The sequence below is a fragment of the Ochotona princeps genome, chromosome 30 (assembly GCF_030435755.1).
Source record: "Ochotona princeps isolate mOchPri1 chromosome 30, mOchPri1.hap1, whole genome shotgun sequence".
Classification (NCBI taxonomy): Eukaryota; Metazoa; Chordata; class Mammalia; order Lagomorpha; family Ochotonidae; genus Ochotona; species Ochotona princeps.
The window spans coordinates 12,231,440-12,258,060 of record NC_080861.1 but is presented as its reverse complement, the minus strand read 5'-3'; positions in this window follow the sequence as shown (position 1 = coordinate 12,258,060).

The window sequence follows — 26,621 nt, the reverse complement described above, 5'->3', positions numbered from 1 at the left end:
ATTGAATTCTTTTCTTCGTATTAGTTTTCTTCTTTCTTTCACTGTAATTTGGTCATTTCAAAAAATATACCTTCAAGATCAGAAATTCTTTCTTTTGAATAATTAATTTTGTGTTGAAGCCCTCAAATACACTTTTATTCTGTTTATTGTACATTTTATATCCAAGGCTGTGGTTGGTTCTTTCCTACGATCTCTATCTTTGCTGAGTTTCTTATTCATATTGTGTTTGTCTTTCTAATTCCATTCAATTGTCTGTATTCTCTGTCATATCATTAAATTTGCTTGAAACTCTTCCTATGAGTTCCTCATGGGCAATTCATTGATTTCTCTTCTTATTAGTCTGTACTAGAAAGCTGTTTTGTTGCTTGAGAGGCATCATTCTACACCATTCTACATCATTCTACACCATTCTTTTCCTTCGTGAGTCTGGTGTCCTACCTAGGTTTTATGCATCTTGTTGGGTCAGTTGCCTCAGCAAGTTTTCCGTGCTGGGTTTTTAGTGACAACCTTTCTATTCATAGTATATCCTAGATGTTTGTTAAAATTGCTGCATTATATTTGGTTCCAGATGGGTGTTCTAGTAGAGAGTTTTGTAGTTTCCCTAGCTATCATTCACATGGACCATGTTTTAAGTACTTCTGTATCCTGTGCTATGCAAGTTTAGTGATATACTGCCAGCTAGGATGCATTTTCCTCAGGCAGGGAGGTGCTGGTGGTGTGGGTGGGCCTATTAATTTCCATATGAAGATGTGGTCAATAAAGTGTAATCCAATTAATATGGCATAGCATAACACTTGGATGAGGTGTCTGTCAGTATGTATAGTATCCACATGTAGACTGGGTCCTACCAATGGGGCCATGTAAAGCACCTGGGGACTTGAGGATCTGGCCTGTTCGGGGCATCTGTCCCCTGGTGCTCCCTGAGATGGCAGAGGGCTGGAGAGATCTGAAAATCAGATTCTTAAAGTCTCATTGCACCAACAGGCTGAAGATAAACCACTCGCCTCCGCCTTGTGGCCTCAGAGGAGATCCCCTGTATTGTTTGCTAGAAGCTGCAGCAGGCCCAGCCACTCAGAAAAGTCTGTGGGCTGCATCCTGGGATTAAGCAAGGGTGGTAGGGCTGCCCAGCTGCTTCCTCCTACTTGGATGAACTGAGATGCTTGAGAAGGGCTGCATGGCTACATTCTAAGACAGGGTGGGTGGGTAAGATCATCCTGGAGTCTCAACAGGCTCAGCCAAGGAGGACAGATGGCCCAATCACTTCTGAGAACTGAATTACATGGACAGGGCCTGCCTGGCTACTTCCTGAAGCCAAAGTTTGTGAACGGGCTGCCAAAATATTCCAGGCCAATCAGGGAGATATGAAGGACTACATGGCTGCTTGACAGACAGCAGAGGGATGGATGGGGCTGCCCAACTGTTCCACATGAGCTTTATTTGGTGAATCTCAGCCACAAATGAAATTAGCAGTTTTGAAACAAAGAATGAAAAGAACCACAGCAAAAAAAAAAAAAGAAAGAAATGTAAAACAGGTATTGAAATGACAGTACTAAGACCTTACCTGTCAATAATAAACTTCTATCCCAACAGACAAAATTCAAACACAAAGAGGGACCAAATGGCTGGAAAGTAAAGCTACATTGCAGTGTGCATCTTTACTCCCAAATAAAAGGAGGACTCTCATTGAAACATGTAAATACTGTTGCACAGTATGTTATTAGATTTTCTACCTTTACCTAAAGCTATCACATCATGCTACATTAAATTTATGATATGTAAATATATAAATGTTATCTTTAAATACTTAACTGATACTAAGGGATTATACTACTGTGATAATTCAAAGAATAATAGCAAGAGGGAAGAATAGGAAAAAGGAAGTGCAGGGAGAGGGAAGAACTCCTATGCCTCTAAAACCATTTCATGGTAAATAATAACTATGCTTTCAGAGAGAAGCTCACAGCACCTCTAAGAACACATACATACTGAAAGCGAAAGGATAGAACATGCTATTCCATGCAAAAGGCATCCAAAGAAAACTAAGAATAGTTCTATTTCCATCACATAAAATTAATTCTGTTGGCTCGGCGCACTAGCCTAGCAGCTAAAGTTCTTGCTTTGCATGCTCCAGGAAGCTATATGGACACCAGTTCATGTTCTGGCAGCCTTGTTTCCCATCCAGCTCCCTGTTTGTGGCCTGGGAAAGCATTCGAGGATGGCCAAAACCTTGGGACCCTGCACCCACGTGGGACATCCAAAAGAAGCTCCTGGCTCCTGGCTTCAGACTAGCTCAGCTCTAGCTGCTGTGGCCATTTGGGGAGTGAATCATTGGAGGGAAGATCTTCTTCTCTGTCTCTCCTCCTCTCTGTATATCTGACTTTCCAATAAAAATAAATGAATTTGAAAAAAAATTACATTATGGAAGAATAGCTGATGATCAGGAAGAAGTCTTTTATGCATCTTTACTTTTAAAAATCTAATATGGTACAAGGAAGAATAAAGAAAAACAAATATCCAAGTAAGCCAGAAAGTAAGTACTTAGGATCATGTACACGTGGGTATTGGCACTGTTTCTGGGGAAGCTCAGGTGTGAGGTGTGGGTGAATCTCTGGGCCATCACTGCGCCTGCTTTCAGAGGCTTAGTATCCCTGAGTATCCAGTGTGGACCACTACTTAGTGGTCCATGCTCACACTCAGAAGTAAAAATATCCTTTGTGTGATTCATATGCCTAAATATGGGTGGGTAGAGAGCCACTGTGGGCTCACCCTGGGCATTGCTCACCTTGGTTGAAAGAACCTGGTTCCATGATCATGGCAGCCAACCTGATCACACCCTCCCCTGCTCATGATCAATAAGATCTACCATAACACTTCAGTGTCACACACATTCCCAATGGGAGCCTACCAGAAACACCTAGCCCTGAGGCCAATTAGCATTTCCAATGAATGGAGGGAGTCCGGGAAGTTCAGAACACAGAAAATAAAGTGAACCAGTGTCTGCTGATTGAATCATAAATTCAGCTAGGATGAAGGTATAATTTAAAATGAACAACTTGGATAGTCTTTAAACGTTTTGACAATTACCTGTGTTGTCAGCTCTATTTTCAGGTCCAGATGTTGGTGCTCTATAGTACCATCTGCCCAAGGCATAAATGCTTTTATTATTTTCTGTGGTCAGGCCAATTTTCCAGATGTTGCCTCCTCTTCAAAAGTTAGCAAAGAAAAAAATAATAATAATGTCAGGCACAAAGAAGGCTTCTGGCCCAACAGCAGCTGTGGCAGCAGCTGGATCCTCTGCAAGGCTGGTACTTTGCTTTCTTTCCTAACAGTAAAGAAGGGAGTGGCCTGTTAGTAGAAAGTCATTCTCAGTCCCATAGAAACAAGAAATCCTGTCATTATGGATCCTTCAGAAGCAGGAAGCCACAAGGACAATTTAATACTTACTGGCAAATGGCATTAATAGATAAGTGTGGGACAGCACAATGGCTCACTGGCTAAATCCTCATCTTACAAGCACCAGATTCCCATAATGTCACTGGTTCATGTCCCAGCTGCTCCACTTTCCATCTACCTCCCTGCTCGAGGGCTGGGAAATATCTAAGGATGGACCAACGCCTTGGGACTCTGCTCCAGCTTTGGATAGACTCAGCTTCAGTTGTTGTGTCCATTTGGGGAGTGAATCAGTGGGTGGAAGACCTTTCTCTCTGTCTCTCCCCCTCTTTGTAAATCTGATCTGTCTTTCCAATAAAAATAAATAAATCTTTTTAAAAGAAAAGATAAATGCACTTCGGAGGAAAAAACCAATTTGAAATGTATGCACTGGTGTCTTCAGAAAGCTTAAGGAAGTGCTATTCATGAAAAACTATGAATTTCAGAAGTGTTTTGCTCCCAAAAATCCTATCTTTTTAGTTCATTCTTTTCATTAGCTTTTTGAAGTATTCTCACATATAATCAGCAGGCAAACAAATCCTATGAGAGAGCAGTAGGTAGCATAAAGAGTAGGAAGTAGGGTAACAGCATGCAATGACTGAGGGAGGGACCTGGATGGCTAATTTATATAGAGTGATCAAGAAAATCTTTCTATAGGAGGTGACATCTGAGAAGAACAAACATAATTTTTCAACAAGTTAGGGTAGTTTTTACACCTTTTTTCTTTTTTAGATGGGCTTACATATTTTAGAATGTGATGTTTACTCAATCACTTTGATAGTGTTTTCATAAGTCATATTCCTCAGCCTGTCACTTTATTTGAAGAGAAATGAACACACCAAGAAATTCTGTATCACTCATAGTTTCATCACTTAAAAGCAATCATATAATGGAACTAAAGTTCTCCACTCTTCTGTCTTCTTTGTGTTTCTAATTCCTGTGCCACCATTCCTAGTCTTCACTGCTACTCCAGGAGAAATCCTGAGTAACAATTTAGTGAATGTCTGAATTATTGATAAGCACTCAGCATGAATATGAAATTCATACTTTTTATTTAAGCATGACAGATCATTTGCAAAGCCTTAGGACTTCTCTTATTATGCTTTTGCCTGGATATAATTTTACCTTGTCTGTAAAAAATCCCATGTAAATCTTCATGTTTCAGCCTGCCCTCGATCCCCCTTAAATAACTTGGTGAGTTGCAAACACCAAACAGTAGCTCCTTGAACCACAGTAACAGTGAAAAATACCGGACCCTGAGGTGTACTCGGTATTCAGCAAAAGATTTTATATCTATTCTTAAGACTTACAACAGCCTTGCTCTGTGACATCAATGCCAACTTCCTGTTTTAGAAGTGAAGCCCATAGAGATTAAATAAGTAGTCCCACATCACAAAGATTTATGTCCAATCAGTGCCACCCAATACCAGGCAGTGGCAAACTATAGTCCAAACCAGCTCATCCTTGCTTATAGCCTATCTGACATGGGAAGATGGCTTGTATACTCTCAAGTGGCAGAGGAAAATGAATACCTTCTCACAGAACATAAAAATGATTTGCAATTCAAGTCAGCATCGATAAGCAAATTTCACTGAACGACAACCATACTTATTCCTTAAGTATTAACCATGTCTGCTTTCACATTACCAGAGTGCTGGTGGTTGAACAGTTGTAACACAGATCGGAACATGCAAAAAGAGCAAGTATTTACAAACACTATTTAAAAATTTAAATTTTTTTCATTTAAGAAAGTTCTCAACAGCTCCTGTGAACAATCAAGCCTCATTTAGACATTGAGTGAGTGATAGGTGTGTTGTTCTTGTTTTTTTTTAAGATTTATTTATTTTTATTATAAAGTCAGATATACAAAGAGGAGCAGGGACAGAGAGGAAGATCTTCCGTCCGATGATTCACAACCCGAGTGAGTGCAACGGCTGGTGCTGCATCAATCCAAAGCCAGGAGCCAGAAACTTCCTCCAGGTCTCCCACATGGTGCAGGGTCCCAAGATACTGGGCCATTCTCGATTGCTTTCCCAGGCCACAAACAGGGAGCTGGATGGAAAGTGGAGCTGCCGGGATTAGAACCGGGGACCTTATGGGATCCTGGTGCATGCAAGTTAAGGACTTTAGCCACTAGGCCACCACACCGGGCCCTATTATTGTTTTGATCAAAAAACAAAAGCTCCAGCAATACAATGTTGCCAGAGGCTTTGATACAGGGTTTGTGTTAACAAGAGTGTGGAAAGGGTTGAAAGAGTGAAGGATTGGAGGCTGCAGCAAGAGGATCACGGAAACAGCTACCTTTAACTTTCACCTGCAGTTTGAGAACGGGTGGAGAAAGCAAGGTGCATAAGGCACTCAAGCCGTAATTTCCTGAACAAGCTCATTAACCACAGCTCCTGGTGAGCCGGGAAAAGCTACCATAACTGACGGTCAAGCTGTCCTGGGCACAGTGAATTCTGCTCCCTTCTGTATTCCAAATCTCCACAAATTTCTCCCTATATTAAACTCTAATGCAGACCTAAAGAGGAGAAACAATCTGGGAAAAACAACCCAGCACCAGAAGAAAGTGATAACTACATAGACTAGACATCATGATCTGGCACATGGTCCAAGTGGTGTTGACAGTAAGATGGGCAATACTCTCCAGGGGTAGGACCCGCGAAGAGCCTACCATTTTGTCTGTGGATACAGGAATATAGATTGATGCCCTGGGGGTCTACAGAGGGTTAAGATGAAACCTTCCTGACGTATTGTTATTGAATATGCCAGGCTTCTCTGCCTGGCCTTCTGCCATGTATTTATTCATGGTTCCCACCTCACTTTAATCTTTGGATTGAGACCCACATTTGAACTTCAAAGAGGCACCTGGGGACCTAGTACGCTGTCAGCATCTTCTGTCTTCAACTTTTTTAGCACCATTTTTCTATCTTCACTTAACAGCATTTCCACTTTAATAGTGCTTATTTCCTGCTTTGAGCTATGGTGGATGCTTTCTGAACTTTATCTAATTCATTCAAAAATCTTCAACCAAAAATGTGTAGCGTCATTTTTTAAAGTTTATTTATTCATTTATTATTTATTTGAGAGAGAAAGTCAAAGATTTTACTCCCCAGATCCCGTTAGCAGCTGGGGCTAGACCAGGTCAAAGTTAAGAGCTAATAACCCAGTCCAAGTCTCACATGTGGTATCAAGGACCCAAATGCTCGAGCCATCACCTGCTGCCTCTCCGCGTGCACAACAGCTGGAAGCTGGATCTCAGTGTGTACCTGAGAACGAGGCTAAAGCATACCTTGGTCGGATTCACATTGCAAAGTGATTCTTCTATAAACAAATATAAGAAATAGGAACATGACTATCTCCCTCCCAGGCAGGACGGGACACAGACCCTCCAAGTGTCTATAGCACAGGTCAGGTCCAAATTCTTTTATTATAGATAAGCCAACTAAGTTTGAAGAAGTTGAGAAATGTGTTTGGGGCTCAGCACAATAATTTAGTAGCCACATCTTTGCCTTGCATGCCCCAAAATTCCTTATGGGTGCCGGTTCATATCCTGGCTGCTCCACTTTCCGTCCAGCTCCCTGCTTGTGGCCTGGGAAAGCAATAATGACCCAGAGTCTTGAGACCCTGCACTTGCATGCGAGACCCAAAAGAAGCTCCTGTTTCAGATCAGCCTAGCTCTAGCAAGTGCAACCACTTGGGCAGACGGAAGATCTTTCTATCTCTCCTCCTCCTCTCTGTAATCTGACTTTCCAATAAAAAATGAGTAAGTTAGGAAGAAAGGAAGAAAGCAAAGAAAGAAAGAAAGGAAAAAAGGGGAAGGAAGGAAGAAAAAATGTGTACAAACTCAGCGTGAGAGGCTGGACTGGGGCTTGTTCCTCTGTGCTACATAATCCCCAGACCATTCAACTGAGCTAATATACTCTTTCCACCAACCAGCCAAGTCTGAGATCCCATGTCACCCTTTCCTTTACTCTGTACTACAAGTTGGAGAACAGCTGCTTACTGATAAATGACTTTCCCACAACTGCATTCCTATTCTTCCTCCCTCAAATTAGATCCTCAGCCCGATTCCAAATTCAACCAGATGCCACTAAAAATGTTGAATTACAATATTTTTAAAGGTTTATTTTTATTTGAGAGGCAAATTTACAGAGAGAAAGAGGGAGAGGAGGTCTTCTGTGTGCTGGTTTACTGTCCAAATTGCTGCAGTGGCTACAGCTGAGCTGATTCAAAACAGAGCCAGGAGCAGCTTCTGGGTCTCCCACATGGGTGTATGGTTCCAAGGGCTTGGACCATTCTATGCTACCTTCCCAGGCCATTATATAGTTGGATTAGAAGTGAGGAATCTGGGACAGGAACCAGCTCTCAGATGAGATGCTGGCACCATAGGGTAGAGGATTAACCTGTTGAGCTCCTTTAGAGTATTAGCTGCTGACTTGATTGTGAATGAGGTAAGGATGTGATGCACTATTCTGGTTCTTACTTTAGCATCCCTACACAACAGAGAATCAGTCAACACATCTGCCCTCTAGGAGTTCTCAATAAACAGCAATGGGCAGAGTGTTCCCATGACAACAAAGATCTACGTTAACAAGTAATCCACTATCCTACTATGCAAGAGCTAAAATGTGGGCTACAGCCTAAGAATTCCATTTTAATTAGGCTCCATCGCTAAAAGCCCGTTGTAAACTAAACCTGCACCTGTTCCTTATTTATAAAATAAGTAGTCATACTTGCCTCAGAGTAACTAGGAGGATTAAGTAAATTAAGCAATATAAAGAAGTTACCACAATGGCATGCTTAATTAAAGCCCACACTGTTGCTGATCTCTATTGTGATGCTCTTCCTTAAGTCAAGCATCAGCAAACACTTGCTTACCAGAATGATGCCTCACACCAAGCCAGCCAATCTGAACAACTGTTTCCTGTAGAATGAAATTATTTCTCAGTATAATAATGATAAAAGAATTAATAGTGGTTAGCCAGTACGATGCCTCGTGATTTTGAAGAAGCTTTCTTGTTAATCCTGAGCATGTAGAATCATTTTTGTCCATGGCCTGTATCTCCAGTGAATGGAATTTGAACCAGGACCGTGTCCGAGGAGGCAGAAGGTGTGTGGATTTGAGAAGAGATGGAGAAGGGGTTGGAATGCTCGTGTCCCGCTGCTAATGCAGGCAGGACTCTGTGCAGCTGACCTTCATGATGTGTTGCCAGAAACCAGACTATGTACGGAAGTCACAAACAATGACATTCTCTCTCCTTATGCCTCTCTCTTCCTTTCCCTCTTGCCACATCTCTCAAGCTCAATCTGTGTTTCTTCAAAACAGGACAGTAGCTCACTGTATCCCAAAATGAAGCAAAATATCTGGAAACGGTGAGTCTGTTACGGAGATTTCCACAGCAAAAAGGAAATCATCCAAATACCATTGGAATCCAAGCACACTAAATGATCTTAACCATGTGAAGATCATGGTCAGATATGTCTTAGAAGAGAGCCTCCAGAAAATATACAAAAAGGAACTGAAGAGAGCTATGTGAAACAAGGAAAATCTGCTTAAAGCAATCTAGGGTGATATTATAATGGTCCGAAAAAGCTGCTGGAAAACAAAGAGACACAAAGTGATTTGAGAGACATTTCAGAAATAACATCAGATTGATTAGATGAGGCTCTGATGGAAAAGGTGAACACAAAGATGATCTCCAACTTCCTTTCAGAGACAACTGGATGCATCACGTATAAAGATAATTAGTCATTAAAATGATCATTTGATTAAATGACCTGAAACACCCAATTCATTAGCACATAGATCAATATAATTCATACTAATACAGATACTATTTAGTCACCAAATATCCAACAGGAGACAATTATTAACAGGAACATTTAAGAAAATAATCGCACCACATACATGTGCACAAATACAGGTATGTGTTTGTATGCATACAAATATATATTTTGCCAGGAAGGTGCCGGAGAAGATTTTGAGATGAACAAGACATTCAACAACATTCAACATTCAGCAAAGAAAAATTCAAAACTGATACCAAAAAAAGGTAAAATTTTGATTTCATATCAAAATGTACAGATACAAATAATTACCAGAATAAATAATGGCTTCAGAACTGGTCCTTGAAGAATGAACCAGTATTCAGCAATAGTCAACATTTTCGCCAAGTTTTCCAAGTTGATGAAAAGATCCGAGCCAAAATGTATCAGTGTAGGAATGTGCTTGCCATATACCAGACACGCTGAGTACTTCCTCTACTGTGTGACACAAGATGCACTACCACCATCACAGGGGCCGAGGGTGCTACAGAGAGCAACCCATTAAACACAGATCAGTTTTCAAATGCATCTCCTTTTGAGCATCTTGGGAACAAAGTACGTGAAGTGTGACTTAGGAAACACACTGGACAGAGAAAATTGAAACCGAGCAGTTTGGCTTGATCATGGAACCCACAGGGAAGCACGCAGAAGTTTTAAGCGAATGTATGATGTTATCAGATCTGACCTCTCAGAGAAAGGCACCAGTGCAAAAAGCAAAAACAAAAAGGAACAAAAGGCCTAATAATCACAGAGAAGTCAGATTGCCTCGATTTGCTGATGTCATGGAGTTTTATATAGCAATTCCTAAATAGTTAAAATGACTACATATTTATTCACGAGCACATGCATTTATCAGTGTCCCAGCATTTAAGGTTCATGCTAAACACACATACACATACACACATACACAGGAAAAATGAGAAAATGAATTTTCAAAAAAGATTTATTTATTTGAAAGGCAGAGTACAGTGGCAGACAGACAGGAAGAGAAATGTTCCATTTTCTGGTTCATTTCCCAAGAGTCATAATACTGGGGCTTGCCCAAGCCAAAGCTAACAGCAAGAAACTCCATCCTGGCCTCCAGTATTGTGGCCATCACCTGCTGATTTCCCAGTACAATAGTAAGTAGGTCTTGGATCAGGAGTAGCCAGAAATCAAACAACACTTGTTTATGAAATGTCAGCATTGCAAGCAGCAGTTTAATCCGCTACACCACGATATTAGTCATAGAAAATGTAAAAAAAATTAAGATATTTTTATAAAACAAACTAATAAAATAATATGCTGAGGAATAAATTTAACAAGACATACAACACATCTAATAAAACCAAAACATTTCTGAAAGTAATTAAACATTAGCTAAATGGGGGTCAGCACTGTGACACAGTAAATTAAGTCACCACATGTGATACCCCCTTCAGCCCATCTGGGAAACTCAGGCTAACATTCCACCATTATTAACACTCTAACAGAAGAAGAAGCTAATCCTCCACATATGTCACAATCATCCCATATGGGCACAAGTTCATCTCCAAACGGCTCCACTTCTGATCCGGCTCCCTGCTAATGGCCTGGCACAGCAGCAAAGGATGGATTAAGTGCTTGTATCCCCATGGAGACCTACAGGAAGCTACTGGCTCCCAATTTCACACCAGCCCACTTCTAGCCAAGAAGGTCAGCTTAGTAAACCAGCAGATGGAAGATGTCATTGTCGCTTTCTCTCTCTCTCTCTTAAATTCTGCTTTCAAGTAAAAATAACTTAATCTTTAAAAGTCAGGATCCACACTGCCTTATGCACAAAGGGTTTCAATCAGGTGGAAAGCTATAACTGGAAGATGACTGAATATCCGTGAATATTTTTCTCATTGGTTTTCAAGGGGTAAAGGATAATTGGGGAACCTTCTCTTGCTTCTATCTGATACAAAAATGAGGTAAGATGAGGAGGCCGGGACCTGAAAAGCTGAATGGAATTCATCTTGACTCATATAAAAACCTTTTAATTTTTTCCTAAGAGAAGACTCACTTGGCATAATTTAGCTGATTTTGGAGTTCCTTGCAATTGACTCAGAGGCAGTCAATATAAGTTGAAGTGATACCTAAAAAACCATTTAAAGAAAATTTTAAAATACATAAAATGTAAAAGAAAAAAACCTCATCAGAATCACAGTACTTGAAAAGGTAACAATATCGGATATTGATGAGAATGCAAAGCATCAAATTAGGTATATGCTCCTGATGAGTGGATAAAATGAGACAAACATCTTGGAAAAATGTCAGTTTCTTTTAGTTTTATTAAAAAACAAAAACAAAAAGTGGTGTATCACCTTGTAATTCCTCTCCCAAATATTTTCTGAATAGTAATAAAAACAAGAGAGATTCCCAGTCATGAGACTTGGTAAAGAATATAGGACACTGAGAAAGAATCAAACAGAAAAGTACTAACACAAATAACAACCTGAATAAACCTCAAAAATGTCTGGGTGGAGCCCGGTGCAGTAGCCTAGTGGCTAAAGTCCTCATCTTGAATGTGCCGGGATCCCATATGGGCGCCGGTTCTAATTCCGGCAGTACCAATTCCCGTTCAGCTCCCGGCTTATTGCCTGGAAAAGCAGTCGAGGACGGCCCAAAGCCTTGGGACCCTGCACCCACGTGAGAGACTTGGAAGACGCTCCAGGTTCACAGCTTCAGATCGGCGCAGCTCTGGCCCTTGTGGCGCTTTGGAGAGTGAATCATCGGAGGGAGGATCTTCCTCTCTGTCTGCTTAAGACAATTCGTCACCTGCTCTTTGTTCCGGTCCCAACTAGATGGTTGAAAAATTTGCAATGTTTAAAAAAGAAGTTTTTCAGTGAAATTTTTGACATTTTTTTTAATCCACTGACTCTGAGGATTAAAAAGTACTCTCTGGTAAGCATAGACCTTATTTTGCATTTTCTTGGGGTCATGTATACTTTGAAATATCTGTGAAGTCAGGAAAAGACATACATATTGAGGCAGATTAAGAACTAAGAGATATGGATGACTGAAAATTCATGGTCTTTCTAAAAATACTATTGAGTTATATATGCTCATGGGCTGACATGCCAATGGAAAAGTTACCCTTTAATCTGTGAGAATGATTTCAACTTTTTGGGAGCCTTAGGATCCTCTATTCAAAAGCATCAGAAACATCAAACTCATTGTGTACCAGAGTTTAATCAGCTTACTAAAGCTCATTGCTCATTGTAGATGTCCAAAGGCCCAATTTAGAGTCTGGGCTCCATTCATTCTGGCAAGGGTGCATACTGAGTGGGAAATGTTGTGGCTGGCTTTATAAAATAAGCTTTGGAAGTTGGAAATAATGCACTTTTTATTTTACTAACAGGGCTGCTTATTCCACTCAATGGCATTTCTTTTCATCACTGTTGCTATTCTGCTCCTGGGTTATTCTTTCCTTCCCTATTTTGGGTTATTATAATTTTTCATTATATATTCATGCTTTCTGAAAAACACCTTAGGTAAAATCTGAAAATGCAGCCAGATGCTTTTTATTTAGAAGGTGACACAAAGCCATTTTAGTACAATTATGGACAAATAAAACGTTTATTTCCATTGTGGAGAGCTAATATTGCATTTAATAAAATCATCATGATTTCTGGAAGATACACTCCAGAATTTCCCATAAAAATTCTGAGAAAACTTAGCACTTTGGCAAAAGATTGAGTTTGAATTTATCCCACAGGGATATATTGTATACTGTTTTCTTCTTTTTTTTCAGTAATGACTTACAAAGATCCGTGGAAAATGACAATATTTACCACTTCATTCATTAATGGGCTTAAAAAGATAATTCAAAGTAATATAATTTCCATAAATATTTACTGAGAACTTACCATGGAGCTGATGGTTTTAGAAAGGCCATAATAAAAGGTAAAATTGAATTTTTAAGAAATACGAGAATGTTATGATTCTTTCAGTAGCAAACTAAAATGCATCAAGCTTTAACAATTAGTGGGGCAGAAACGGAAGCAGCAAGAACGGAAAATTTTCTTGACTTTGCTGTTGGGGAGACTATTTTGTGACAAGCACAGAGACAATTATGTTATAACCTTGGAGAGGGAATGTATGACCATAATTCACTACTTATCTGAGAATAATAAAGTAATAATAATAGAAATATTGCATGATAGTACTCAGTATTTATGGTTAATCTATACACCAGAGGCAGAACACATAAATATCCCAGAACAAGATATAAATATTATCAACTTGACAATGAAACAGTGAACGTTTTCCTGAATGAAGCAGAAAAAAGAGGGAGGAAATGTGGAGAACTGGTAGGGTTGATAAGAGTTTATCTTACAAGTGTGGGGAGTAAAGAAATTCTGTAGTTGGTAGAAAATGAATAGACTGCATTAGTGATCTAAACTAATGGAGGATATTCAATAAGAATGCTAAGACTAAGGACATAAGCATCCACATGTTTGAGATTTCCTGTTGAATAATAAGATAAATCCTGACCTATCTTCAAGAAGGAAATAAATGATGCCTAGATTTGATAAATGGGAAATTGTTGAGATGGACATGTTGTTTAATGTAGCGAGTCTCTGGAAGAAATTAAGACATTAATTGTTGAAAGTGATTAAGGAGTTGGGCAGAAGACTCTTTTTCCCTATTATTAGCCTTTTGGTTGTATGTAATATTTTCATTCAATGCATGCTTTAAAATACATATAACATTTGAAAAGTGAACCAACAGCAAGAAGTGATGGGTAATTCACAGTTGTTGGCCTTCTAGAAGTAACATGTTATGAATCATTTCCAGTGTGACTGACCATCAGGCATGACAACAGCTATTACAATGTGTACTGAGGTGAGATGTTGATCAGTTGATTCTTTCATTGATTTGTACGGGACCTTGTATATTTTCACCTGGACTCTGAAGGACTTTAAGTGGTAGCACAACATAGAATGATGTGTAACCAGTTCCCTGTAAATGCAGATGCTAGACTCAATGAAAACAATCTTAAAGTTTATGAAGGAAGTAATACTATGAGGAATTGTATGGTAACAACTTTCAATGATCTCCTTTTTCCATTCAAGATCACTGGCAAAAAATATAATGAACTTTTTCTACATGCTAGGCATTAACCAAGTAATTGCAATAATCCAGGGCTTATTTACTCAAGAAAATGTCTGAATCTTCGAAAGAACAGTCAACTTTTGTGGACTTTCAGCTTTCCCTCTCTTAACAGTTGAATGATAACCTTGGAAATGAAGAAACTCACACTTATGATGTAAACCAGCAGCCACAGAGTCTCTAAATGAGCCGAGTAGTATTGGAGTTCTAAGCTCAACAAACTTGTCATTGCTTGACCTATCTGCCAGTTCCTTGGAAAATTCCCTGAGGCAGCTTATTTTTATGTGACCTGGCTCAAACCCGGCTCAGTGCAAATACGTTTTTTTTTTCCTCCAGGAAAATGTTTGTCTAAAGCAACAAGTAACACATGTTAAATATGGAACCTGCCTATGGTGGTGACAGCAATTAGCGCAGACAAGAACAATCCCATGAAGCACTTAAAAGGAAAATCTGGAGAATCAGATATATTTAGTGCAAAGGTTAAACATACTCTGAGAAGTAGAGAAAGACAAACACAAACACATATGAAGGGATTTGCACATGCTGTGCACATGTTCAGGAAAGACCTGGAAAGTTCTACATTTTGCCTTTCAGAAGACCTAGAGCCTTTCTGGTCAGGAATTCAAGGCGTGATGGGCTCATGAAGAGTTGTGAGCTGCCTGTGTAAACACTGAAAATACGGTGCAGGGCCTTCACAGTGGCTGTAGGATTTACTGATTTTAGGCATTTAAGAAAATCTTTGTCCAGTTATGAAATGCATGCAGAATGGTTCGATTCCTGGGTGCCTTACATCCTATCCAGCTCTCTCAAAGATCTCTTTTATAAGGTCACTAATCTCACTTATAAGGGTTGTCCTCTTGTCAGCAAAGCACTTACCCAGATTTTAATACCATCACATTAGAAGTTAGAATTTCAATGGATGAGTTTCAGAAAAACATAAACATTTGGCTTAGAGCAGTAATTAAGACCCTGTGCTTCGTGGCATAGACATTCGATGCAGCTATTGAGGTGCTACTTGGGATGTGCTTGTCCTGTCTAGAGGCCTGGGTTTGAGTCCTGGTTCTGCTTCTTGATTCAGCTTCCTGCTGATGCACATCCACAAAGGAAACAGACTATGCCTTCCATGCGGAAGATCTGGATGGACCTTCGGCCTCTAGGATTTGTTCTGGCCTAGCCCTGGCTCTTACAGGCAATGGGGACCTGCATTTGAAAAATGAGCAAGCGAATCTCTTTCTTTCAAATAAATAATAGTAAAAAAAAGTCTTTGTGCTTCAAAAGATGCTATCAATAAAGTGGAAAGATGATTTACAGCATGGCAGAAAATATTTGTAATGTGTACCTATAAGGGTCTAGTATCCAGAATATATAAAAAGTCTTGCAATGCAGTAATAATAAATTAGAACAACCAATTAAATTAAGGAAAAGATTATCTAAAGAAAACATACAAATGACCGTTATTCATCCCTAAGGAAGAGTAAATAAAACTCTGTTCTCGGTTTGTTATCAAAAAGATAGACATAGCTGGTGTGGGGGAGGACCTGGAGCCAATATGGGTCCCAGAGAGAGTGGATTGATTGGAATTTTAACTTTGTTATTTCTTATGACATCGTAAAGGGAAGCAATACTCTTTCAGTATACAGATAATTCAGGATTATGATGGGAGCCTCAAGAAGAGGACTATACTGATAATAATGCAGGTAAGGGATAGAATGATAACTTGAAGAAGCAAAACATATGCTCTCAGCTGTACTCCAAGTTTTATATTCAATCACCATGGCTGCAGAATAGAGTAAGAAAATGAATAGATGGTATATTATATAAGATCTTTGGCTCAAAAAGTATTAGCTTGCCAAATGGTGCATATAGCACATGTTTGAAAAAAAAAAGTACAACAACATGATTCACTGTGTTTCGGATTTCTTGTCATCATATTTTAATCAAAACAGTTAAGGTGGTGGTGTAGGGTCTGGTGGAGGAGTCACTTTGGGCACAACTCCCATGTTCTTAAGTTGTCACTTGTTACCAAATTGTTCCCGGGATTTCTTGTCAGAGGGCCAGCTATGTCATTTGAATTTTAATGCAGCTTGTAGAGGAACCACTTTCACCAGCCAAAGCAAAACGACGTTAATATCTTGGAAGAGTATGCTTTTCTCTTCTACACATGTCCTTCTTCTCAACAAACTGCAGGCATTTAAAAATCACTGAGCTAAAAAATACAGCAAAGCAGACTCAGTCCCTTAACTCTCCTCCTGGCTAAAACACATGGTGATGTAGGGGGTGTGGAGACACCTGCTTTCATGCTGCCAAGCGCAATTATAGCAAACTCCTCAAGAGTGGAAGGAAATGTCTGACCTTGCCCAAATACCTTTCACTGTGTACTGTATAACAATGCTGTAATTTTATCTTTTCTAAAGACCAGTGATAAGGGCCTTTGTTCTTTTTGTGGCTTCAAGAGATTTTCAGCAAGGGAAATTTATGCAAAAGTGCTATCCTGGGATTATGGGACATTTTAAGGACACAATGGTTTCACATAGGTCTGTTGGTGGGTGGTGCAAATTTTTGCACCCATTTTTTTAAGTACTTATAACTTTTTTTAAACTTCATTTTCAATACTGATTTACTCTGGCTCTTTTCCATCTCTAGTATCCAAAGAAATAATGGATCTACAGCAAAGTTTTCACAAAATTAAACATTGGAGGAGCGTGAGACAGACTGATTAAAGGGAACTGATCAGCATGCTTGGGTTTTCGAGCCATTATTCAAAGGACTTTAATATCTGTAATCTTGACGAAAATGCCATGTTGGGTATTTTCTTTGGTAGAAGCCAAATTTGCTGAATTCTTTGATATCATGTGCTGTGGTGAGAAGCTGTTCCTAGGTTCTGCATTAGCAGTGGTATGCTCAGCTCATCATAAAATATGTCAGTTTAAAATAGCTCTACCTAAAGCTGTCCAAAATGACATGTATAAAAGGGATGAGAAAAAAACAAACACTCAGGGTAGCTGAGGTGCCAACTCAAAGGAGTGGGGAGGGCTCTTTCTTCTACTCATTTCCTGTGTCATTCTGCCAGTATTCCCAACTATACTTATTTTTGGAATTGGATTCCATAGATCAATGCCTTGCTGATGCCTTATCTTGCTTCATGTCTTCTACTTGAACGTCAGACAGATTTCCATACATTGGAGTAGCCCATATATTTCTTATGGCTTTTTTGTAATTTGTCCTTTAGATGGAAAAAAATCAATAATTTATGCCAAAAAACTCTAGCCTCAAAACCTCTATTTCCAAGCTGAGGCAACCCTGAAAGGGTCCTTAGCATCTGTGAGCCGTCAGCTTTGATCCATGAAGGCAGCAACTCCCAGTCAGCCACCTGATGAAATACTTCTCATTTTAGAAACCACTGAGTATTTCCTTGGACTTGCATACTTTCCACATACTTTTTTGAATGAAATAAGTCAAATTGAGCAGCTTAATTTGAAATCTAGTGTTTATCGCTAGCACATCTATAAGATGCCCCATGACACCTTTCCTAAAGGGATGTGTATTCTGCATCTTCTCAGAGAGCAAAATAAGGAGGAACTTTAAAGTAACCTCTTGGCACCTATTTGCATGTCCTAGCTGTATTGTTCTGCAGTTTTGGTGATTCTGTATTTGTGTTAACACAATAAAGGTTCAATTCCTTCATCTAATTTTTCAATGGAAGACGGGTCTTTCATAATGACACTAATATTTGTTCCTAACTCTCAATATATGACCTACATAACACTTGGCCAGAATGAATACAAAACTACTCAGCGCAGCTGTGTGGCGGCTATGAAATATATAAGCAGTGAAGCAACACTACAGTTTCTGCTATGGGTGGGAAGAAAAAAAAAAAACTAAGTGCCATATATTTGTTCTGGTATCCAAAATGTACTGTTTTAGTTGATGGCCAATGTATTCGTTAATACCCTTTGCGCTAGAACTGTGAATTTAAAATATATAGAAAAAGGAAGCAAACAACATCAAGTGATAAGCACTGGGAAGAGGTTACTATTAAAAATTCAGACAACAAGAAACCAGAATAAGCTTCTGAGGAGAGTTATCTGAGTTGACTTTCTAAGCATCTGGTTCAAAATAACCAAATAATGAAAGGAAAAAGAACATTCTAGATAGAGAGATTTGGATACCAGTTACCTGAAACAAGCAACTACCTGGTGATTTCAATGACCAATAGGATCAAACAATCGGAGTGGAACAGAAGAGTGAAGAGAAGCTGAGGTGATGAGTCTTCAAAGACTGTAGCCAAAACTGTGAGCCCTCTGGAACTCTGCATGACAAAAATTTTCTATGGATAAATAAGTAACACATTTGGGAAACAGATTGTTTTCATATATTAGCAACCTGGAGGTTGTAAGAAATTTTACATCCAACAGCCATGAGAATCCTTCAAGATGTGTGGGGCTGAGCCACGGTTGAGCACAGCTGAGCAAGCTGACTCCTAGACTATTCACCAAATCGCTACTCACATAAAATAGTGATGCACACTCACTAAACCTCGTGATATTGGCCCTGCATTTCTGTGCTGATAATTGGCTGGATCATTCAAAAAGACATAGTAAGCTCCCTGCTGAGGAACTGGCTTAGTTAAGAAAATCCTGCATGCAAACATTACAACAAATAACGGGGGAACTATTCAGCTACATATCTAGGCACTATCAAGAGATGTGACCAACGATTTTAAAACTCTGCAATTCCCTGCCTTGCGCAGTAGACTAGCAGCTAAATTCCTCACCTTGCACATGCTGGGATTCCATATGGGAGCCGGTTCTAATCCCAACAGCCCCACTTCCCATCCAGCTCCCTGCTTGTGGCCTGGAAAAGCAGTCAAGGACAGCCCAAAGCCTTGGGACCCTGCACACACGTGGGAGATGTGGAAGAAGTTCCTGGCTCCTGGCTTCAGATCGGCGCAGCTCCAACTGTTGAGACCACTTGGGGGAGTGAATCATTGGACAGAAGTTCTTTCTCTCTGTCTCCTCCTCTCTGTATATCTGACTTTGCAATAAAAATAAATAAATCATTTTTAAAAATTTCTGCAATGTCTTAATCTTGTCTTTATAAACCTACTAATGTTTTCAATAAGGCGTGGAAAAGAAAGTAGATTCTTGTTTAAAATTTATCTTAGTGAATGATGAAAGCAAATGAAGTTGTTTAAAATCTTCTCTTGGATAAAACTGCTTTCCTTAGAGTTTCTGTTGATCTGGATAGTATAAAATCAATAGGGAAAAACTTTATTTTTTTTCCATTACCTTTTCCATTACCATAGTACATAAATTTGATCCTTTTGAGGAACTCATTAGCTCTATGGGATCATAATTAGCTACAGGCCATGAACGTGTAAAGTGACGCTAATTCTAACTGATAAGCTTTTTATTGTTTTAAATTAAGTTTGTGAACACAAAAAGGAGATTGGGATAAACTGAAATGAAATTTAATACATACATTTTTTTAGAAATAGTCGAAGAAAATACAACTCTAGTGGATTGGAATTGAAGACTCCCTAATCAAACCTTTACATTATTTGGGAAAAAAAAATGTGGTTTGTATCTTTTTTGTTTCAATTTAATCACATCATTTTTAATTGACTTCTGGTAAAAGATAATTTTTTTATTACATAATTCAGATTGTTAGCTCCCTTCTCAACAAAGCAGAACTGTCCTAAGACACTAGCCAGTAAACCAGAGCTATTTGCCTGTTTGTCTATCTCCAATAAATTTTCACAAACTGCATATTTTCTTACTTTCATAGTACTGATATTGGAATAATTCAAAATTTACAACATTGGGAAAAATGTATAACACTCAAGGAACACAGCAAATTAAACCAGTTTTAATGATGATATGAAAATACTGTTCCTTTGAAATACTAGCCTAGGCTTTAATTGGTGTAATTATCCCCCATATGGGGAGTGGTATGAATTTCCCAGCTGCACCAGCTGCGCAGTATGCTGAAACGAAGAGAGAGGAGAAGCTGAAGACTGCACGGAGGTTTCAGAATACACGAAAGTGCAACCCCTAGGAAGGAAGTGATCACCCACAAAGCCCAAGTTAAAACACAGAAATAAGAAAACCCAAACTAGATTCACCATTAAGGAACTGTGGGTAAATAGGAATGAGATGTCCATTTGGGAATGTGGAGTAGAGATCTTGTCAATACTGATTGCCAAGTCTTAGGGCCTTTCACACAGTGTTCCATTCAACCAGAAGAATGAAAATGAAGAGTATGAGCCAGATTCCAGGTATGACAGGATAACTTGATGAAGAACCAGCTCACTTGTCTCATATGGATGCCTGCTTCACTATTTTTAGTGAGTGACTTCTGTCTTCATGGAAGACAGTCGTGACAGGCATGAGTAGATAAAGAAATTTGGGTGTGTGTGTGTGTGTGTGAACACACACATGCTCATACGTAACGTAATATTCCACCATTGAAAAGATATCCTGCAACTTGTGATAATATAAATAAACAAGGAGGCTACTGTGATAAGCAAAATAAGTAAGAAAGAAAATAACAAGCATTGTAGGATCTCATTTATATGTAGAATCTAAAAAAGTTTAAAACACAGATGGTAGAATGTTGAGCAATTCAGGTATAAAATGTACATCTTGATGTGGATATATTTTTCGTTTGTTTTAGGCAGATTCCTAGGAGTGGAGTAGTTGGATTGGCAAATTTATGAGACTTGAATTAGCCTTTAGGAAATATCAGGTGTTTTTCCAGAGTAGTTCCAATATTATATCTTACCACGACATGTCAAAGTTCCAGCAGCTCAATACACGTACAGCACTTGCCTCTCTCGAATGATGGCCATTCTAATGGGTGTCAAGTGTTCTCCTATTTGTGGCTTAACTTTGCATATTCCTAATTATATGGAGCATCTCTCAATTTGTTCGATGACTATTGAATATCCTCTTTCATGACTGACCATTCAGATTTTCTCTTTGCCTTTACACTGGCCATTTGTCGTCTAATTATAGAGCTGTAAACGGTTCTTGTTATTCTGGATGTAAGCTTTTGTCAAAAGCAAAACTCAAAAATGCTTCATTTTTAAAATGATGCCTTTTTTTCAAAGCACAAAAGTTTTACATTTTTAAGAACTCCAATTTATTGGTTTTTTTTTTTCTTTTCGATATTTTTCTAGCAGGTTGTTGTCTTTTTATCTAACAAAGAAGTTCCTCTCCAGTGATTTCTGTCTATTCAGAATTGGCCAGCAGCATGTCAAACAGTTGACATTAGTAATAAGGAAGTCTGGCACTAACAAAACTCACTTCCAACAAAATTAAATTCTTTTGTCATGAAGAGAAAAGGAAAGCCAGAGCAGCTATTAGGTAAATAATTTGTATTGTCTATTAGTTTCTGGAACCAGAAAAAGAATCAGCTCCTACTTTGGAAATATACCAGTTTCTATATTTTCACAATAATATTTCAGGAAAGAACACAAAACCTCTGTGGCATACATCACAAACATTTTCCCCTCGTGTCCAGAGTCAGCTCATCTTTGTCCAGGTGGTTCTTCCTAGTTTGGCTTACTTTCTTACACTTACACTGCTCCCAATGAGCTGATTTTAGTAACTCGGCTCTGTTCTTGCGTTACCTCCTCCTCTATCAGGACCACCTGGCTTACAGCCATGGTACCACATCACAGCAACACAGAACCAGGTATTTGCTACAGATAAAGTCCCCACATGTGACTCCCACATTCCACATCAAAGTGCCTCCTCCTCGACTTCCAATCCAACTTCCTGCCAGTGCAGCCTGGGATGCAGCAGATGGGCCAAGTGCTTGATTCCGTTACATGGGAGACCCAGGTTGAGACCCAGGTCCTGACTTTGGGAGGATCCAGCAATGTCTAATTGCAGATATTTTGAAAGTGAACTAGCAGATAGAAAATGTCTCTCACACTGTCTCTCAAATTTTAAAAAGATAAAAATAGATAAGTAATTTTTTAAGGAGAGGGAAAGAGCAAAGAAGACCATGGACCTCTTGAGACTGAGGCAGGAGAGGGGCATTCCTTCACTTCTGCCTTATTCTGGTCCAAAGCATCAGAAGGTAAAACAGAATGAGGAGAAATGCAGTCACCTGGCCAATCTACACATCCAGAGACAAGAAGAGGAGCCAAGAAAATATTCAGTCGAGCATATAAAGACAAGCCAGGCCACTAGTAACAACCACATAGTGAGATTCCTATTGCAATAATCCACAGAGAAGGTGGAATCTTCAATTGAGTGGAAGCCTCTGCAGGTAGAACAAAACAGGCCAGATTCAGAGGGATTTCAGTGAAAATGAGTAAGGAAGGAGTTAAACTGTGGAGAGTGGAGAGAGGGGCCACAGCAACAGTCAAGCACTTAGTTAATATATTTACTCTTTCTGCTACTCAGTATTACCAAAGAAGACATTTCTATTTGAGCTTCAGTTTGATTTTACACCAACCTCTTAGGAGTGTTGCAAGATGAAATAATTTGTGACATGTGTCTGTCACTGAGACTCAGTTTAATGAAGCATTTTATTCTAAATGATATGGTGTGGGTGGGGTGAGAAGAGAAATGTTTTCCCAGAGCCATACGGATATGGCTTTTGGTTGATTAGCCTTGAAAACTGTCCAAAATAAATTAGTATTTAATAAAAGCAAGAAAGCCAGATGTCAGGTTTAATGGGAAGTCACAGGATAGCAAGGAAGTGATGACATTAAAAAAAAAAAAAGCTGAGGGGGACTGTAAATCAAATGTTCCAAGTTGTGGTGACTCAAATAATACACATTTTGTACGTTTTCAGAGCTGCAGGCTCTGGCTTTCCTGAGAGTAAAATTATCCAAGACTGATAATCAGAGAATATGATATTTCTGTGGCTATACAATCTTCAAAGGGCTATGTTCTAACTTGAAACCCAAAGTTACAAGCAGATATTTTGCTGTATCCTGATAATTCTGTTTTTCTGGAGAAATTTTAAATTACATAAGGAGAAAATACCAGTTTTCCACTGTCCTTAACAAAAGCCTCAGTGATATTAAGACCAAGATACTAAGGATGACAGGCTAACCTGGTAAATCCAGGTAAGATAAAGCTTTAATCAACACATTGAAGGATGTGAAGAACGTTTAAGGAAGTAGGGGAGAGGGGCAAAATTCCTTCTTTAAAGAAGCCACACACATCATCATCATTTGTCCTCAGGAAAGAAAGATTGAGAATGTGACTATGATGCCTGCCCCCACAAGACCTGGCAGTGAACACTGCCAGGTACTCACTTGCTCTCTCACACTTAACTAATATTATCGGCATCAGACAGTGAGTTCTGCTGAGTGATAGGACACAAGTTGACAAGATGGACTCTGTTCTTCCTAAATTGAAGTCAGGGTATCAGTCTCCACTGGCAACTAGTGTAAAGTAGCTGGCCTTCCATTGATTTTTCTTATTTACTCCTCTGAACAACCCAAAATGTAGACATGGCTATTGTTACTTAAATGATGAAGAAAGTTGGGCTCAGAAAAGTTAAGCAATGCATCCAAGCTCATGCATCTGAAAATGCGTTGGTCCAGGAATTGATCACCTGCTGCACAGACCTCATACACCACTCAACCACGGCTAGCTTAGATTCTAAAGAGGAAATAAAGCATAAGTAAAAGCAAATATATTCAGGGTAGATAAAATGCTCCTTCTGATGCTTTTTACATGTCCGAAATCATTCTACGGACCTACATGTTTTCATTTATTTAATTCCTACAGTAATGTCATGGGGGCAGGAACAGTTTCAACTCTGTTCTTAAGATTGGGAAACTGAGTCGAAGAGCTAGAGTCGTGAATGACCTTGACACATATTAACACCTCTCAGGTAGACTGCTTACAGAAAGGTGGGATTTCTCTGCCTGGTGTTCATCCATTCGAAAGAGCCACCCATTCAACAGGAAAACAAACAAACAAACAAACAAACAAACAAAACATCCTTAGTGCTTCTCTTTGACTTAATCAAAATCAGGTCACTGAAGCAATTCCCCAGCTGGCCAATAATAAAATCAATCTTCCCTGAATGGTGAAGTCTAACACCAGCTTACTGCAGCTTGTCAGCTGCTCCAGTGTTCACATCTGCAGTCAGTGGCAGATGTCAGGGGAGATGGTCTCCAAATACCTTAGGGATACCTGCCTATTGGCATGGGCAGATGTAACCAGCGAACAGATTCTTGTGGCAAGGCTTGACAGATGGGCCGAATTCCCCCAGCGTGCTTGGTTGCTATGCCAGGAGTTGCAGCTCCATGTGGGGCATGACTGCACACAGACTCTCCTAACCAGGAATAGCTTTTCTTTATCCAAGAAGATCACCCTGGTTAACAGGTACAGGAATGCTTAATTATCTTGATTTTCCTCATGGCATTTTACCTGAGATCTCTGGCCTCACCAGCAGTTCATTTGAATTATCAGGAAAGAACAGAGGGGGAAAAAAATGGAAAAATCCTTACCTTTTAGGTTCAAAACCTTAGTCCTGCTATCATAACAAGGTACCAAAGAATCAAAGAGAATTTTTCCCACACAGGAAGGAGATTGATGTCATATCTAAAATTTAGGTTGGAGATTTCCAATATCTTCAGGGTGCATCAACAACCAGATAACACGGGTGAATTAGTAACAGTTAGGTTTAACTCAAGTTCAAAGGCCTGATAACCAGGAAAACTGCTGTGATTTGGATACTGAATATCCTCCAAAGGCCCATGTATTAATGTCTTGGCCCCTATGATGGACCAATTGAGAGGTGTCAAAAACGTCAGGTGGTGTGGTCTAACAGGAGGTCTTTAGTTCACTAGGGACATGTCCTCAGAAGGTGGCACTTGCCAACGAGCTGTTGTAATAGCCTGAGTTTAGACCCATGTTCTCTCTGCTTGGTGATCTTTCCCCTGTATGTCCTTTGCCATTTCTATGGGCCCCTCACCAGAATGCAAACCTGGACCATGCCATCTGGACTTTAAACCTCTAAAACTGTGAGGTCAGTAAACTTGTCTTGACTTCATAAGTAGCTTATACTGGGTACATGACTGTAGTAAATTAAAGCTGCCTAACCACTGGGACCAATGGTATAGTTCCAATACAAAGACTAACAGACTCAAGACTGGAAAAAAACACTACTTAAATTCAGTTCTGATGGTTGGAAAAAAGTCAAAACGCCAACTCAAAGGTCATCAACTGCATATATTCTTTCTTAGTCAGGTGGTTAGGTTTTTGTTCTAGCCAGCCTGTCAGCTGATTGGATGAGGTCCACTCAAGAGAGGGCCATCTGGTGACTCAGCCTACTGATGGAAAAGTTAGTATCAGCCAAAAATTTCCTCAACTAGATACGCAGAATAACATTTGACAACATAGCTGGGCACCTATGGTCTAGCCAAGTGGACACATAAAATTACCCACAGAGATGTCACGTCGGCAATTCCAAACCATACATGAATTATTAGCCAAGTGAATCCCTGCCAATGTTAGTGAATTCAGAGGAATCTCTGGATAGAAAAGCAAAGATTCAGCACATGGAAATCTGACTAGAGGCTGACAATTGGCAGTAAGTCAAAGGCCATATGGAATTGTGCACACGACCAAGTTTTAAATCAGAAGTGAGCCAAGGATGATGCAATTTGAGGCATGAGAGTGTTTTGTACACTAGGGTTTTCAGAATTGATGGAGATTATTATTTTTCTACTACAAACAGAATAGACATTCAAAAACAGATTATACTGAGATACAGAAAAATTGAGGAAGCTGTACTTTCTGCACAATTAGATTTGGAGTCTAAGATATTACAATCTACATTTTATACAACAAAAAATTCTTTAAAAGCTAGATCAATTAATCAAATCATACAAAATCAATGGACTCTGTCCAATGACTTCATATCTAATATGCCTATAACTTATTTTCCACATTATCTCCTGAGCACTTATTGAATATGTTAGTTAAGAGTGCAATAGATTGAAAATAGATGAATTTTCTGCTCTCTAATAATTTCCCCATTAGTGAAAAGACAAAAGGTAAACTCTAAATCCTGCAGCTGTGCGTTACTTCAGGCCCTTTTGAGGCACACTGTTTCTGGATGAAGATTAGGGGAAAAAAAGCAAACACACAGCTGAGGTTGGAGGTCATATTACTTAGGTCTCATTTCCAGACAGTGACAAATAGTCTCATCTCAAATATCTAGGCATGCCGATAAAATAAAAATAATCTCAACATTTCATCACAACC